The 19449-nt window shown below is 37.7% G+C and overlaps 1 protein-coding gene across 5 annotated transcripts in view; it reads right to left on the bottom strand.

Moving 5' to 3' along the window:
* Positions 1-19449, bottom strand: part of LOC149833650 (putative E3 ubiquitin-protein ligase ZFP1) — a 61468-nt gene that overhangs the window by 30119 nt on the left and 11900 nt on the right. The window lies entirely within an intron of this gene.

Here is a 19449-nt window from a genome sequence, read left to right as displayed (position 1 = left end):
CGCTTCCGGTTCGCTTCCTAGGTCGCTTCCGAGACGGTTCGGAATTTTCTTCTAAGTGGTCCCACGCTTCCCCGCTTCCTAAATTTTTGAAAGTGCCTCTATTCCCGCTCCCGCTTCCCGTATCGCTTCCCGCTCTCGCTTCCTCGACTGGTAACTCTGCTCTTGTCCACTCCTAAAGGCCATAACCACCTTAGCCGGATGCCGATGAAAATTTGTCATACACAGGCTAGAAGACAAGGGATCTCTGCCCTTGCGGTTTACTACAGGTTGGCTCTAGGGATGGTAGTGGGGCGGGGCGAGGCGGGGGACAAGGTTTCCACCCCCGCCCCGCCTCAAGATTAGAACCTCCATCCCCGCCTCCATCCCCGCACGGGGATGGATTTTAACCTCCACCCCCTCCTTCATCCTCGTTTCATGTCTTCCATCCTCGGTTCAAACGGGGATGAGGCGGGGTGGGGCAGGGCGGGCTATTGCGAGGAAAAGTGGCAGGGATCGTGGAGGGGAAAAGTGTGCGTCCATCCCCGCCTTCATCCCCGAACCGGGATGGATTTTAACCTTTGTCCCAGCCTCCATCCATGTTTCATACCCTTCATACCCGGTCCAAACGAGGCGAGGCGGGCGGGGCCCCGTTTTCCCCCGGTCCACTGCCATCCCTAGTTGGCTCGATAAATTACCTTCATTTCTCCTAGCCAATGCCTCAGTTAATTGTCATGTCTGTGTTTCTAATTTGGTTATGGACTGCATGTGAGAGTTTAGCAATTGGTTGCACTTCTCAAAGGCAGTTTGGTTGAAGGTTTTCACCTCTTGAAATGCTTGTAGAAGTCGCTCCTCAAAGGAAGACTGTTGGGTGGTCTTTTGAGGTGTTATTGTGGGAAATATAAGAGAAGGCTGGGGATAGCTCGGCCTCTGATAGATCTTAGTGAAAGCAATATGCCTAACTTGCTATGCTGGAGGGACAGAGACCAAAACTTGTGGATTCTTTCACGAGAAATTAGGATGGTTTCGCCAACCCAGATTATAAGTAGGAAAAAACAGGTTGCTCACGGGTTTGAAGAAACCCCTGAGCAGCCTGAACTTGTTCTTTAACAAATTCAGAATACTGAGATGCCAAAGGACACTCAGTAATAACACGTGTCGGGTTAGCGCACAGAGCGCACACCACATGAGTAGGTGATGCGCCAACAAGAAGCTGATCTAGCTTCTGAGTGAGTAAGTCCACTTTGCTCTGCAACTCAATCGTTGTACCAACCTCAAAAGCACCACCCTTCTTCACAATCCTTGGTGAGGCCTTCTCGACACGTGAGGTAGAGATATGATGTAACGAATTCTCACTCAAGGTATCAAACAAACATCATGCCTCATCCTCATTCTTTAACATGAAGTACCTCCACACGAAGAGTCCATCATCTGACGATTCCGTTCAGATAGACCGTCATAAAAGCACTAAATCAGTTGTCATTTCAACACTTGGTTGTGGGGACACTCCTTAAGAAGATGCTTCATTCTCTCCCAGGTCTCATGAAATTGGTCACCCTCTGGCTCTGTGAAGCTCGTGATGGCTTGCCTAAACTGATTAGTACGACCGGTCGGGAAATACTTCTTGAGGAACTCTTTCTGCAGTTGATCCCAAGACCTTATCTCTATGGAATCTAAGGATTTTAGCCAATATTTAGCCTTGTCCTTCAACGAAAATGGGAACATGGTCAATTTCAAGGTTTTCCCGAAATTCTGGATCTTAACTGTGGATCATATGTCGAAGAACTCATCTAAATGCATACATGGATCCACATGACTAAGGCCATAAAAAGAAGGCAACATTTGAATAACGCTGGCCTTAATCCCATAATGTGGCACCCCTACATAAGGTCTCTTGATGCATGATGATCGATTGTACTTTGGGGGTAGAAAGTACTCCCTCAAAGGGCGTGTAGGTCCAAGAGGTTCCATTTGATCATCCATTTCGTTTTGACCTCGAGAAGAACTAAGTAGTTTCTCAGGGTCTTCGACAAAGGAATGCAACGGGAAGCCCAAAGATCTACATTGTTACATACACTGACGTCTGTGTCAGGTATAAGTGCACTAACTATTCTAAACAAATAATCTTAAATATGACAAAGCAAAAGATCATGTACCTATATTTACTAACTAAACAAAAATATCGATAAAGTGAGTAATGAATTAGACCTTATCTACATTGTTCTCCGACAATGACGCCAAAATTTTGGTAAGATTTTGCAAACAGTTATTTTTAAAACAAGAACTGCACACCAAATAATAAATTTAAAACTTGTCCTTGCACTCGTGTAGGGTGGCAAGTCGGATCCTCTCCTCAGGGAACGGGGAATAATATTTCACTTAAAAACATCACTTTATTAATATGTCAAAAGAAAATAAAAGAATTACATTATCTCTGTCATTACAATGTAATAAAAATAAACACAACTGAAATGAAAGCAAATCCTAAACTAAGCTCGGGACTACCTCTCTTTTGGGCTCAAGTAAAGAGGTAACGATAGATATCTCCCTCTCCACAGAAGCAACCTCTAAGAGAAAATATCTGCAAAACAGATTACACAACTATACGTATACTAACAAGACAATTATGAAAATAACAAAAAGGTCTGTGGGGCCTAACAGTTAAAAACTCATACAAATTAATTCTAACTTCGAGGGCAACCGAAAGGAAATCAATTACTAATCAAATGAGCAATAATAAATCTATCTAATTGAACACTACTCAAAAACTAAAACGAAAACAATGAGATTATACCAACGGTGAACATAAAAAAAAAACTAACGGTCAACATAAACAAAAAAAGAAAACTAACTACAAACAATAACAAATCTAATTACTCCAACCTAGAATCAACAATAAACTAATTCTAAACTAACCTAAACTAGGTTCGAGGACCATGGTTTGGTCGAGAACCACCTAACCAGCCCTCACGGCTAAATAGGTGCCCATGGCCAGCCCTACGGTCTTCACCTTAGGTGCCGATTATGCAAAAAAAAATCAAATGCTACAAAAGAAAACTGCAACTAAATAAACCTATTCTAGGATGCAAAATAGCGGAAGACTAATCGAAATTAAAACTACAACCTAAACTACAATGAAACGAACAAACTAAAATCCTAAGACTCAATGAAACTATCTAAATCTATACATAAGTACAAGAAGTGGATGAGAAGACTCATCTCAAGGGTTGTCTGACGATTTCTAGGAAGAAGAGAGCGATCTGCCTTCCTTGGAACCACGTACCCACATTCTCTTTGTTGCAACTTCGAAGCCCTCTTGCTGAAACACGTCCCGGAGTGGAGTTGTCGAAGGGGAAGAACGGTGGAGAAGAAAAGAGATGTTGGCAGTTGCTAGAAAAGGAGTCTCGGCCGCCAACGGTGAAGGTAAGTGGTACAGTTGCACCACATCCGAGTTCTTGCTCTAAGACAATGTTCATGAAGAGAACAAAAAAAAAATGAAAACAGTGACGCACACACCAAACACGAAGAAAACCGATGGAGGATGAAGAGACAATGAAGAAGAAAACGATGGAAGGAAGAAAAGGAGAAGAAGAAGAGAAGGAGAAGTAGAAAAGAAGGTTGAAGAGAGGGGCAGGTTTCCCAAGGATGGTCAGACGGCTGCTAGGGTTGCTGCAACCCTTCTTTTAAACAAAATATTTTAAAACAATTCCTAAAACGTCTTATGTTAAAACTATTTTCAAAACATCACCTAAACTATAAGATTATTCTAAGTGCCACTTTTGAGAGTGGTTTGGTCCTTTTTATCACTTTGGATCTTGGGTTCTTAGGCAGATTTGGACTTGGATCTGATTCAAGGTCCATGGTGGAATCTTTGGGTCAGATCTGGATCTAGATCTCATCGAAAACCGATCCAATTACCTTGAAGTCACTCTATCTTCCTCGTTTTGACTAAGTTTTGCATGAAATTTGAACCGAAGCTTCTTTGCACCTCAAACATCATAAACACGGGTACCTAAGCCATAAAATCAAATATAAATGCATGAATTTATGATAAAATACTATGCAGCTCAAGCATTATCAATGTCCTCTATGTATCTGATGATTCACATTACTATACTCACGTGAACAATTATAAGCAAGTGTTGAAACTTGAAACTGGTACGTGGACTGCATGAGCTATGTCAGCACAAGTAATGAATGAATAAATATGTAAGAAAGTCAATCAGCTGACGATAAGATGTTGGATCTTCTAATGAAGTTCTATCATTGGCCCTCATTTTTGCATTGATGACTTCAGGATCATCAACTCTTTTGTCGTCTGTTAATCCAAACCAAGCAATAATATTAGCTACTAATTTCATATTTGAGATAATAAGAATCCTCGTGGAGAGTAAGTCACTTCAACAACAACAACAACAACAACTACGCCTTCATCCCAAAACAATTGGGGTCAGCGATATGAACCAAAAAAGAAATTCATTTTGGGTCTTCCACATGAATCCTTTTCCTCCAATCATTTCTATCCAACGCCATGTCCTCGGTGAGGTTCAAAGCATTCATATCCTTTCCTATCATCTCCATCCAAGTCTTCCTAGGCCTACCCCGACCTCTTTTAACTAATATATTTTCCCATTTCTCCAACCTTCTAACTGGAGCATCATTAGGCCTTCGCCGAATATGTCCAAACCACCGTAAACGATTCTCTCGCATCTTATTTTCAATGGGTGCAACACCTACCTTCTTACGTATCTCTTCGTTCCGAATCTTATCTTTTATTGTATTTCCACACATCCATCTAAGCATCCGCATCTCAGCTACACTCATTTTTTGAATATGATGTCTCTTGGCAGCCCAACATTCCGTACCATATAGTAAAGCGGGTCTAATAGTCGTCCTATAAAACTTTCCCTTCAACCGCAATGGCATTCTACGATCGCACAGCACTCCAGTAGCACTTTTCCAGTTCATTCACCCAACCTTTATCCTATGATTTACATCTCCATCAATTTCTCCATACTTTTGAATGATGGATCCCAAATATTTGAAATAATCATTCACCGGTATATCTTGCTCACCAAGCTTCACTACACTCCCATCACTACTTCGTTGCTTACTAAACCGACATTCCATATATTCAGTCTTACTCTTACTTAACTTAAAACCTCTAGCTTCCAATGTTTGTCTCCATAATTCTAGCTTAGCATTAACCCCAGCTCTAGACTCATCAATCAAAACAATATCATCAGCAAACAACATACACCACGGTACATTTTCTTGAATTGATCTCGTAAGCTCATCCATCACTATCGCAAATAGGAAAGGGCTTAAAGCAGATCCTTGATGTAACCCAACCGTTATCGGAAAATTGGTTGACACCCCTCCACAAGTGCGGACATTGGTTACTACTCCTTCATACATATCTTTAATTATACTAATGTACTTGAGAGAAACACCTTTCTTCATCATTGTCCACCAGAGAACGTCCCTAGGTACTCTATCGTATGCCTTCTCTAAATCAATAAAAACCATATGCAAATCTTTGTTCCTCTCTCTATATCTTTCAATAAGTTGTCTAAGAAGATGTATAGCTTCCATAGTTGATCTTCCAGGCATAAAACCAAATTGATTCTCCGATATCATGACAACCTTCCTCAACCTAGACTCAATCACCCTCTCCCAAAGTTTCATAGTATGACTCATGAGTTTTATACCACGATAGTTTGTGCAATCTTGTATATCACCCTTATTCTTGTATAAAGGCACCAAAGTACTCTTCCTCCACTCATTAGGCATCTTATTTGTTCGCCAAATCAAGTTAAAAAGATTTGTCAACCATTCTAAACCTTTCTCTCCCAAGCATTTCCAAGCCTCGATAGGTATACCATCTGGGCCAACTGCCCTTCTTGATTTCATTTTCTTCAAAGCCTAAAAAATATCTCAAAAATCCAAGGTCAAACATATCAAAATTTTCTTTAAGTTTTTACATATTTCACTCCCTTATTGTTAATGCCTATGCAATCATGTTGTCCATATACAAAAGTAAAATAACTATTTCATTACTTGTAGACTTGACAAAAAAGAGCAATGTCAATATAACAAGATAAAAATCCAAGATCAATCATGACTTTGTTGAATCTATCATACCAAGCCTGCGGAGCTTGTTAAGACAATATATGGCCTTACAAAAAGGAAACACTTACACTTTTTTAATTTCAAAATCGATAAGAGGATCCATGTACACTTTCTTACTAAATTCTCCATTAAGAAAAGCATTTTTAACATCTAATTGACAAATAGACCATTTTTTTATGAATGTGATGGCCATAAGAATTTTATCACTAGTCATTCTAGCATCATTGATATTCTTATCTCCAACATTGAGGTTGGTCATTGACTTCTTCGTATTTAGATGGATTCATGAAAAGGAGTGAATGACCATAAGGCATGCCTAATAGTTAAGAAAAAAGGGTTTATAGGATATAAACCTATCAAGAGGCCTAGAAACACGTTTGGATCTCTTAAGACTAGATTCTATAGTTTGGCTTTGTAAGAAAGGGACTAGTGCACACGGATGATCCTCGTTACCTCCACGAGAACAAAGAGGGTTCATTATTGGAATCATGGTTAATAGCAAAGGAATCACTACCAGATGAAGTATTAGATATATCACTATTTTCAATATACTCAACATCATTGATATTCTTATCTCCAATATTCAAACTAAATGTCTCATTACTACCTTTAGGCAAAAGATCAAACAAAAAAGAATAATCAGCATCTTTCTTAGGCTTATCTTTATCAAATCCATCATTGTCTTCAAGAAAGGTCACATTTCTTGAAACATAAAATTGTAATGTCTATATCCTCTTTTATTTTCCGCATAACCAAGAAAAATGCATTCTATAGCCTTGGAGAAAGTTTATTATTTTCTTTAAAAAGAACATTAAAAGTTAAAAAAATATTATTTCCTTTAAAATCAGAAGAAACATTAAAAAGTTTTTCTATGAGAAAAACATTTTGCAAAGAGGACGAGGACATCCTATTTATCAAGTAGATGGTGGCAAGTATAGCTTCGGCCAAAAAAAATAGGTGTTCTAGTGGTTTCAATAATGTGTTTATGCTTTCTTCTAGCAAGACCATTTTATTGTGAGGGTTTTGGACAAGATCTTTGGGGTAAAGTCCTATTATTAAATTCAATTGACATAAATTATCCCCTTGAATCAAATCGAAAAATTAGAAATATATGTTTGAAAACTTCCAATTTAAGCCTAAGGAAATAAATCCAAGTATATCGAATAAATTCATATATGAATGACACATAATAAGAATATCCTCCTTGAGACATGACCAGAGTGACTCCCCATACATCCGACTGCACCACCTTAAAAGGCATTTTGGTCACATAAGTTTCAGCCTTCCAGGTCTTTTAGTCACATGAGTTCTAGTAAAAAAAGAAAATAATTTCATTTTTTCAACATTAAAAATAAACTTTTTTCATTACAAATCTTTTCCAAAAAAGGAACAAGAGTTAATTTAGATACACATGGATGCTATGTAATCAAAAGCGCTAAGCGGTGCCTAGCCGGTAGACCACTAAAAAGATTAGTTGAGGACTAGGCGGGACTAGTCGGTACCCCAATTAAAATATAAAAAAGTACACAAAATATACATAAAAATATTTTTAATTCTTTTACCAATAAGATGTTTTCATTACACAAGTACAATTGTACACATGCTTTCACAAAATATATTAATATACATAACTAGAATATACATATACAAAAAAATAACAGAATATATAAGAATAATAAATGACTAAAATGCCCTCATGCCTAGGCAGGGGCAACTTAGTCGCTGACTAGGCACCTTAGTCAGTGCCCAGTCGACAAAATTAATACATTTTAAGATGTCCACCTAGGAATTGCAAAGACTACATAACTTGGTTGTCCTAGTCTTTTATGTCAAATTTCAATAATTTTTTCTTGAGCATAATTACAAAAGGATGTATTAGGAATCCACAAAAAATTCATGTAGTATATATCTCCTCTCTTATGGCCCTAATCATACAACCAACAATCCTTAGATGAGAAGGAGCTCACATCCCTAGTCGCGTGTTTGTGAAATCGAAAGCAAGTTCACATTTAATTTAGGGATAAGTCTAACTTTTGGAACACAAAAAAATTTAGAATCTTTAAAAAACTTTTTCCAAACTTTCAAATACTTTTAATTTCCAAAGATGTTCCGTTAACGGTGAAAACAATAGAAAAATATTGGTTGGTACAACAATTGGATAACAAGGACTTGTTAGGACTTAGGAGTCATGCAAAAAGAAGCTCACGAACCGAGAATCAAAGAAGACATATCGAGACAAGATGTGGAGACCATGACACCGGTGATTGATGTGGTTGACTTCAAGAATAGTTGGAGTGCTTCTACCAATCGGTAAATCAACAAGTCTTTGATATCACCAATTTTTTTTTGCTTCATATCCCTTCTTGGTAGAGTTATTTCCAACGGAAGCCAACTTTTTTTCAACTTTAGGCAATCTGATGTAATATACCCCCGCTCATTATAAAGGTGACAATCTTTCTTGATCCTCCGTAGTGTTGCATCCCAAAGTGTGGAGACTTGTATGTCTTCATATTGTTTCCTAACCTAGATACAGCAAAGACTTCATCTCCTCCCTTTGTCATGCCAAGGCAAGTCTCTTCTTGCAAATCTCCACAAAAGGTTCATTTAGAGGAGGTGAAGAACAATGAAGAAGTGAGGACCTCGCTCAAATTTGGGGCGAAAACCATGTAGAAATTGAAAATTTTGTTATTTCTCCATGTCTTTATCTCATCTCAATGGCTGATTGTTTTATTTTAATTCAAGAAGGGCCAACTCATCCCACAAAGGGGACAAAGCACTAAAACAGTCAAGCACACTCTTGTTGCCTTGCTTGGTAGTGTGGGTTTGTCTTACAAGAGGATTGTGAGTCGAGTATTTTTTAGAATACATTCCTTTAATTAAAATTCATGTCTCACTTGCCTTTTTTGACTTAGCAATATTTGCACAAATGTTGAGTTCAAAATTGTTCATCAACCAAGCTAATATCATGGGATTTTCACTTTCCTAATTATTCATCTTCACTTGGTATTCCTAAATGGCATTCACGCTTTCTTCACCATCAAGCACTTTCTCTTTTGGTAAGCTAGAGTTGTGACTTTAAAATAGAACCACTAATATAACCCCAAAGCTTCTTTCCTTGAGGTGATTCTCCATATCGGCAGCCTACATCAAGTACTTTAAACCATTAAGTTTGAAGGAGAGTTATAGATTCATGTTCGGCCATGGCGCCCGCGAGAGAGAGAGAGAGAGAGAGGCAACCACAATCCATGAATAGAGATGAATGGAGAGATTTAGAACTGACGAGCCATGAACCACAATCAAGAAGAGACACCTAAAAAAAAGCAATACCAAGAGAAAGAATCAAAGAACCGATGGCTCTAATACCATGTAATGATGTCTCTAAGAATACAAAAATACTATGCCATTAACGGGGCACAACACAAAAGCCACCAAAGGCTCACACAAAGGCACTAGGTGCATACAATCACAAGCCACAAAGGGCACAAGAAGACAATTAAAAAATAATATTTTATTAAGAATAAAATGCTCGAGAGAAGCATACACAAGAGGGGAATAATACCCCATATATATACACAAAAGGAGAGGGTAAAGAGAGAGTTCAACTACTGGGCTAGTCTAATGGCTAGATGAGCTCTCCCAACGGCTAGAACCAAAAGACAAGTGCCCTTAATGGGCATAACTAAAATACAAAAATAAAGAAAAATAAATATACAAAAAAGAAAAGGAAAGAAAAATACACATGAAACCTAAAATACATTCTACCTGTTATCGGACAAAAATCCGCTGCTGATCACGCGCAGATCAACAGCAGACGTTTTTTTTAAGTGAAAACACAATTAGCTGTGGTTTGTCATAGATCAACGCTGGACGCGTGTTCAACGTGTAATGAAATGCCAAAGAAAAGAGCAACGTCTCCAAGCGAAAGCACGGAAACACGCACATACACAAGAGGCTACTAAAGAGCAAAATAAACCACAAAAGTGGTCAAGCACAAAAGGAGATAAAAAAATATATTTCACTTCATTGAATGCTTCACAAGAAGCTTAACAAATACATGGGGCTGTGCCCCTTATTTATACACAGCAAGGGACCCAAGGAGGAGCTCCCATAGAGTCGTTGGAGCCCCTCCAACGGTCATATTTATGACCGTTGGAGGGGTCCAACGACTCTATGTGGACCCCTCTCCAATGGATAAAAAAAAGAAATTAAAAAAACAAAAAAAGAAAAAGACTAAAAGGAAAAAGAAAGAAAAAAGAAAGCATATCAAAGATATGCGTGTACAGGTGAAATGACAGAAATACCCCTATCGGGTTTTACAAAAATATATATATATATATATATATATATATATATATATATATATATATATATATATATATATATATATATATATATATATTATATATATATTTATATATAGATAGACACATAGACATATATATATAATATATATGTGTATGTGTCGTAATCTCTATATATATATATACATCATATTTTAACACCCCCCCTCAAACGCACGGTGAAATCACCGAGAGTTTGTTAAGGAGGAAGTAGAAGCGAGGCGAAGGCAAAGCTTTGGTGAAGAAGTCCGCCAACTGATATTCGGTAGAAACATATGGGAGTTGAATGGTGCCTCGTAAGAACTCATCTCGAACATAATGACAGTCCATCTCAATATGCTTTGTCCGTTCATGAAAAGTGTGATTGCTAGCAATATAAATGGAGCTCTTGTTGTCACAACACAGCTTTGAAGGAGTTGAGAGTGAGACACCCATATCTTTAAGCAGACTTCTTAACCATATAATCTCAGTTGTGGTAGTGGCCATCGCACGATATTCTGCTTCGGTAGACGAGAGAGAAACTTTACGCTGCTTCTTACACCTCCAGGAGATAAGCGACTCCCCAAGGAACACACAATAACCTGTGGTAGAAATACGATCATCGGGGTTACCCCCCCAATCAGAGTCAGTATACGCAAGTAAAGTAAGAGGTGAAGAAGAGGATAAGAACACTCCCTTAGTTATGGAATTTTTTAGATATCTGATAATTCTCATAACTGCTGCCATGTGAGTAGTGGTAGGGGCAGTTTGAAATTGGCTTGCACTATGAACTGCATGAGAAATGTCAGGCCTGGTGATAGATAAATATGTTAAGGATCCAATCAATTGACGATAAGGCGTGGGATCTGCTAAAGGAGTGCCATCATTGGCTCTCATCTTGGAATTAATCACTTCTGGAGTCTCCACCCTTTTGTCATCAGTCAGCCCAGACCTAGCAATAATGTCAGAGGCAAGCTTCATTTGAGATAGGACATACCCCTTGGGGGAATATGCAACTTCAATTCCTAAGAAATACCTTAGAAAACCAAGGTCAGACATATCAAAATTTTTCTTAAGAATATTTTTAATAAGATCAATACCTTTCTTATCATTGCCTGTGATAATCATATCATCAACATATAATAACAGAATTGTTATATATTCATTAGAAGATTTAACAAACAAAGCAGTATCAGTGTAACATGAGGAGAAGCCATTATCAAGAACTACTTTGCTAAAAAGATCATACCAAGCTTTTGGTGTTTGTTTTAACCCATAAAGAGCTTTGTTTAATTTTAGAATATTACCTTTCCCAATTTCAAGACCCGGCGGAGGATTCATAAGAACTTCTTCACATAAAGTTCCATTTAAGAATGCATTTTTAACATCAAGTTGGTATATAGGCCATTGTTTGATGGATGCTACAGCAATTAAGGTTCGTACACTAATCATTCTGGCCACAGGAGCAAAGGTTTCTTCATAATCAATCCCATATTCTTGGGCATAGCCTTTTGCAACCAGACGGGCTTTGTATCTCTCAAGAGACCCATCACATTTGGTTTTGACTTTATATACTCATCTACACCCAATTGCTTTCTTCCCTAATGGTTGAGGAATAATGCTCCAGGTTTGGGCCTTGTTAAGAGCCTCTAATTCGATTTTCATAGCTTCAACCCAATGTGGGTGATTTTTAGCTTCCTTGAATGAGGTAGGTTCGTGATACGAATGTATTAACATGAGACAGGCCCTATAATTTGGAGAAAAGGATTCATAGGACACAAATTTTTGTGGTGGCCTACTAGTACGAGAAGATCTCCTAGGTAGATTGTTGTCAGTAGATTCTTCTAAAGAGAAGTCTTGAGAGTATCTGTCAATAGCAGGTTGATGTTCATTTCCTATCCGCCGGGTATAAACATTTATATCATTAAGATATTCATTTTGGGAAGTATTATCATGTTGTGGTATATCATTATAATGTGAAATTCCATCACAACTAGTATCACAAGTAATATCCTCAGGAGACTCGATTCTAGGAGCTAAGTCAAATAGAAAAGAATAATCGATGTCTTCATTAGATGTGTGGATATCAAAACCATTTTGTTCTTCAATAAAGTTTACATTTCTTGACACATATAATTTATTGTTTCGAATATCATAGCATCTATAGCCTTTTTTATTCTCACCATAGCCAATGAACACACATTCAATAGCTTTAGGTGACAACTTATCTTGTCCTTGACTAAGCACAAAACATTTGCATCCAAAGATTCTTAGTCTATTAAAATCGGGAGTAATTTTAAATAATTTTTCAAAGGGCGAAACATTTTTCAAAGAAGAAGAGGGCATACGATTCACAAGATATGTTGCGGTAAGAAGAGCTTCGGCCCAAAAATTTTTAGGAACATTTTTAGACACAAGAAGAGTTCTTGTGGTTTCGATTAAATGCCTATGTTTCCTTTCCGCAAGGCCATTTTGTTGCGGAGTTTTAGGACAAGATCGTTGGTGTAAAATTCCATTTGTTTTAAAATAATTTTGAAAATCTTTAGACATGTATTCTCCTCCTGAGTCGGATCTAAAAATGGCTATATTGTGATGGAATTGATTTTGAACAAGAGCGTGAAACTCTTTAAAATTGGTGAAGACATCGGATTTATTTTTGATAATATAAATCCATGTGTATCTAGAAAAATCATCAATAAAAGAAACATAGTAAGAGAAGACTCCTTTGGACATAACGGGTGCCGGTCCCCATACATCGGAATGCACAAGTTCAAAAGGCCTTTTTGACACAAAATTGCTATGAGAATATGGAAGAGAGTGAATTTTCCCAAGAATACAATCATTGCATGTAAATGTATTTGTATTACAAAATTTTTCCAAAAATGGAAAAAGATACAATTTGGAAATACTAGGGTGTCCGAGTCTCTTATGCCAAGTCTCAATATCTTTGGATTGAACATGATTACAAAATGATTTGGATGGCAAAGACAAAAAATCCATATAGTAAAGGTCCCCTCTTCTATGGCCTTGCCCAATCCGCTTCCCGGACCGGAGATCCTGCACATAGAAATGGGTTGGTGAAAACGAGACATTACATTCAAAATCGGTAATTTGAGAGACGGAAAAAAGATTTAAATTAAGTTTTGGGATGATCCGGATTTTGGGAACAAAAAATCCTTTGTTTTGGTCATAAATTTTCTCTAGGTTTCCAATACCCTCAACATTTAAAGATGTTCCATCGGCGTTGGATACATATGATTTAAATTTATTGAGACTTGGTTTTGATAAAAGCGATGCATTTGGAGTCATATGGAAAGAGGCACCCGAATCAAGAATCCAAGAAGTCATACCTGGGAAAGAAGAGATGGCGGCACCGGAAGTGGAAGGTGAGGATGATGATGTAGAGGCGTTCATCTTCATAAATTGTTGAAGAGTTTCGGTTAGATGAGCGATGGAATCCTTTATGTCACCATCCTTCTTAGAATCTTCATTGATGATTGGAGGAGTTTCTCCCACGGAAGCCACCTTCTTCTTGAATTTAGGGCAATCGGGACGAATATGACCCGGTTCATTACAATTATGACAAATGATTTTTCTTCCTCCACCACCATTATTCTTCCAAAAGTGTGGTGGTTTATATGGTCTTACATTGTTGCCGGGTCTAGACACGGCATGCACTTCATCATCTCTTTTCAAGGCCAAGCGGGTTTCTTCTTGACATAAATCGGCCAAAATATCGCTTAGAGGAGTAGAGGCCCTATGAAGTAGAGATCCTCTAAGTTGTTCAAATTCGGGACGAAGCCCATGAATAAATTGAAAGAACCTCTTTTTTTCCATTTGCTCTTGTCTCATAGCAATAGCACTCCCTTCCCATTGTGGTTCGAGAAGAACAAGTTCATCCCATAAAGAGGATAGGGCACTATAGTAGTCCCTAATGCTCATATCACCTTGCTTGGTAGCTCTTACCTTTTCTTGTAAAAAGAAATGCCTAGCAAAGTCCCTTTGAGTGTACATACCTTTCATAAAAAACCATGCTTCATTAGCCTTTTTGAATTTTGCAAGGTTTGCACAAATCTTCAATTCGACATTATTCATGAACCATGCTAAGATTTTAGCATGTTCACTTTCCCAATCTTCCATTTTAGAAGAGTAATCAAGAATAGCCTTTTCCTTTGCTTCTTCATTCAAAGCTTTTTCTTCACCTCCTTCAAATTTAGTTAACTTTAGTTGTGGTTCCGGAATGGTTCCACGTACATAACCCCAAAGCTTTTTACCTTTGAGATTATTCTCCATAGCGGCCGCCCACATGCGATAATTGGTCCCATCCAATTTGAATGAGAGATCGATCTTTGCATCTTTGTTGGCCATTAGAAGAGAAAAATTATAAGACAAGAGAGAGGAGAGGTATTACTTGTCAAGGGAGAATCCGATGAATCCTTCTTAACCAAGGCTTTGATACCATGTAATGAAATGCCAAAGAAAAGAGCAACGCCTCCAAGCGGAAGCACGGAAGCACGCACATACACAAGAGGCTACTAAAGAGCAAAATAAACCACAAAAGTGGTCAAGCACAAAAGGAGATAAAAAAATATATTTCACTTCATTGAATGCTTCACAAGAAGCTTAACAAATACATGGGGCTGTGCCCCTTATTTATACACAGCAAGGGACCCAAGGAGGGGCTCCCATAGAGTCGTTGGAGCCCCCCCAACGGTCATATTTATGACCGTTGGAGGGGTCCAACGACTCTATGTGGACCCCTCTCCAATGGATAAAAAAAAGAAATTAAAAAAACAAAAAAAGAAAAAGACTAAAAGGAAAAAGAAAGAAAAAAGAAAGCATATCAAAGATATGCGTGTACAGGTGAAATGACAGAAATACCCCTATCGGGTTTTACAAAAATATATATATATATATATATATATATATATATATATATATATATATATATATATATATTTATATATATATTTATATATAGATAGACACATAGACATATATATATAATATATATGTGTATGTGTCGTAATCTCTATATATATATATACATCATATTTTAACACCCCCCCTCAAACGCACGGTGAAATCACCGAGAGTTTGTTAAGGAGGAAGTAGAAGCGAGGCGAAGGCAAAGCTTTGGTGAAGAAGTCCGCCAACTGATATTCGGTAGAAACATATGGGAGTTGAATGGTGCCTCGTAAGAACTCATCTCGAACATAATGACAGTCCATCTCAATATGCTTTGTCCGTTCATGAAAAGTGTGATTGCTAGCAATATAAATGGAGCTCTTGTTGTCACAACACAGCTTTGAAGGAGTTGAGAGTGAGACACCCATATCTTTAAGCAGACTTCTTAACCATATAATCTCAGTTGTGGTAGTGGCCATCGCACGATATTCTGCTTCGGTAGACGAGAGAGAAACTTTACGCTGCTTCTTACACCTCCAGGAGATAAGCGACTCCCCAAGGAACACACAATAACCTGTGGTAGAAATACGATCATCGGGGTTACCCCCCCAATCAGAGTCAGTATACGCAAGTAAAGTAAGAGGTGAAGAAGAGGATAAGAACACTCCCTTAGTTATGGAATTTTTTAGATATCTGATAATTCTCATAACTGCTGCCATGTGAGTAGTGGTAGGGGCAGTTTGAAATTGGCTTGCACTATGAACTGCATGAGAAATGTCAGGCCTGGTGATAGATAAATATGTTAAGGATCCAATCAATTGACGATAAGGCGTGGGATCTGCTAAAGGAGTGCCATCATTGGCTCTCATCTTGGAATTAATCACTTCTGGAGTCTCCACCCTTTTGTCATCAGTCAGCCCAGACCTAGCAATAATGTCAGAGGCAAGCTTCATTTGAGATAGGACATACCCCTTGGGGGAATATGCAACTTCAATTCCTAAGAAATACCTTAGAAAACCAAGGTCAGACATATCAAAATTTTTCTTAAGAATATTTTTAATAAGATCAATACCTTTCTTATCATTGCCTGTGATAATCATATCATCAACATATAATAACAGAATTGTTATATATTCATTAGAAGATTTAACAAACAAAGCAGTATCAGTGTAACATGAGGAGAAGCCATTATCAAGAACTACTTTGCTAAAAAGATCATACCAAGCTTTTGGTGTTTGTTTTAACCCATAAAGAGCTTTGTTTAATTTTAGAATATTACCTTTCCCAATTTCAAGACCCGGCGGAGGATTCATAAGAACTTCTTCACATAAAGTTCCATTTAAGAATGCATTTTTAACATCAAGTTGGTATATAGGCCATTGTTTGATGGATGCTACAGCAATTAAGGTTCGTACACTAATCATTCTGGCCACAGGAGCAAAGGTTTCTTCATAATCAATCCCATATTCTTGGGCATAGCCTTTTGCAACCAGACGGGCTTTGTATCTCTCAAGAGACCCATCACATTTGGTTTTGACTTTATATACTCATCTACACCCAATTGCTTTCTTCCCTAATGGTTGAGGAATAATGCTCCAGGTTTGGGCCTTGTTAAGAGCCTCTAATTCGATTTTCATAGCTTCAACCCAATGTGGGTGATTTTTAGCTTCCTTGAATGAGGTAGGTTCGTGATACGAATGTATTAACATGAGACAGGCCCTATAATTTGGAGAAAAGGATTCATAGGACACAAATTTTTGTGGTGGCCTACTAGTACGAGAAGATCTCCTAGGTAGATTGTTGTCAGTAGATTCTTCTAAAGAGAAGTCTTGAGAGTATCTGTCAATAGCAGGTTGATGTTCATTTCCTATCCGCCGGGTATAAACATTTATATCATTAAGATATTCATTTTGGGAAGTATTATCATGTTGTGGTATATCATTATAATGTGAAATTCCATCACAACTAGTATCACAAGTAATATCCTCAGGAGACTCGATTCTAGGAGCTAAGTCAAATAGAAAAGAATAATCGATGTCTTCATTAGATGTGTGGATATCAAAACCATTTTGTTCTTCAATAAAGTTTACATTTCTTGACACATATAATTTATTGTTTCGAATATCATAGCATCTATAGCCTTTTTTATTCTCACCATAGCCAATGAACACACATTCAATAGCTTTAGGTGACAACTTATCTTGTCCTTGACTAAGCACAAAACATTTGCATCCAAAGATTCTTAGTCTATTAAAATCGGGAGTAATTTTAAATAATTTTTCAAAGGGCGAAACATTTTTCAAAGAAGAAGAGGGCATACGATTCACAAGATATGTTGCGGTAAGAAGAGCTTCGGCCCAAAAATTTTTAGGAACATTTTTAGACACAAGAAGAGTTCTTGTGGTTTCGATTAAATGCCTATGTTTCCTTTCCGCAAGGCCATTTTGTTGCGGAGTTTTAGGACAAGATCGTTGGTGTAAAATTCCATTTGTTTTAAAATAATTTTGAAAATCTTTAGACATGTATTCTCCTCCTGAGTCGGATCTAAAAATGGCTATATTGTGATGGAATTGATTTTGAACAAGAGCGTGAAACTCTTTAAAATTGGTGAAGACATCGGATTTATTTTTGATAATATAAATCCATGTGTATCTAGAAAAATCATCAATAAAAGAAACATAGTAAGAGAAGACTCCTTTGGACATAACGGGTGCCGGTCCCCATACATCGGAATGCACAAGTTCAAAAGGCCTTTTTGACACAAAATTGCTATGAGAATATGGAAGAGAGTGAATTTTCCCAAGAATACAATCATTGCATGTAAATGTATTTGTATTACAAAATTTTTCCAAAAATGGAAAAAGATACAATTTGGAAATACTAGGGTGTCCGAGTCTCTTATGCCAAGTCTCAATATCTTTGGATTGAACATGATTACAAAATGATTTGGATGGCAAAGACAAAAAATCCATATAGTAAAGGTCCCCTCTTCTATGGCCTTGCCCAATCCGCTTCCCGGACCGGAGATCCTGCACATAGAAATGGGTTGGTGAAAACGAGACATTACATTCAAAATCGGTAATTTGAGAGACGGAAAAAAGATTTAAATTAAGTTTTGGGATGATCCGGATTTTGGGAACAAAAAATCCTTTGTTTTGGTCATAAATTTTCTCTAGGTTTCCAATACCCTCAACATTTAAAGATGTTCCATCGGCGTTGGATACATATGATTTAAATTTATTGAGACTTGGTTTTGATAAAAGCGATGCATTTGGAGTCATATGGAAAGAGGCACCCGAATCAAGAATCCAAGAAGTCATACCTGGGAAAGAAGAGATGGCGGCACCGGAAGTGGAAGGTGAGGATGATGATGTAGAGGCGTTCATCTTCATAAATTGTTGAAGAGTTTCGGTTAGATGAGCGATGGAATCCTTTATGTCACCATCCTTCTTAGAATCTTCATTGATGATTGGAGGAGTTTCTCCCACGGAAGCCACCTTCTTCTTGAATTTAGGGCAATCGGGACGAATATGACCCGGTTCATTACAATTATGACAAATGATTTTTCTTCCTCCACCACCATTATTCTTCCAAAAGTGTGGTGGTTTATATGGTCTTACATTGTTGCCGGGTCTAGACACGGCATGCACTTCATCATCTCTTTTCAAGGCCAAGCGGGTTTCTTCTTGACATAAATCGGCCAAAATATCGCTTAGAGGAGTAGAGGCCCTATGAAGTAGAGATCCTCTAAGTTGTTCAAATTCGGGACGAAGCCCATGAATAAATTGAAAGAACCTCTTTTTTTCCATTTGCTCTTGTCTCATAGCAATAGCACTCCCTTCCCATTGTGGTTCGAGAAGAACAAGTTCATCCCATAAAGAGGATAGGGCACTATAGTAGTCCCTAATGCTCATATCACCTTGCTTGGTAGCTCTTACCTTTTCTTGTAAAAAGAAATGCCTAGCAAAGTCCCTTTGAGTGTACATACCTTTCATAAAAAACCATGCTTCATTAGCCTTTTTGAATTTTGCAAGGTTTGCACAAATCTTCAATTCGACATTATTCATGAACCATGCTAAGATTTTAGCATGTTCACTTTCCCAATCTTCCATTT

Source organism: Nuphar pumila, chromosome 6 (genome assembly GCF_984573655.1).
Source record: "Nuphar pumila chromosome 6, dmNupPumi1.hap1.1, whole genome shotgun sequence".
In the NCBI taxonomy this organism is placed as follows: domain Eukaryota; kingdom Viridiplantae; phylum Streptophyta; class Magnoliopsida; order Nymphaeales; family Nymphaeaceae; genus Nuphar; species Nuphar pumila.
This window is presented reverse-complemented; position numbering and strand designations above follow the sequence as displayed.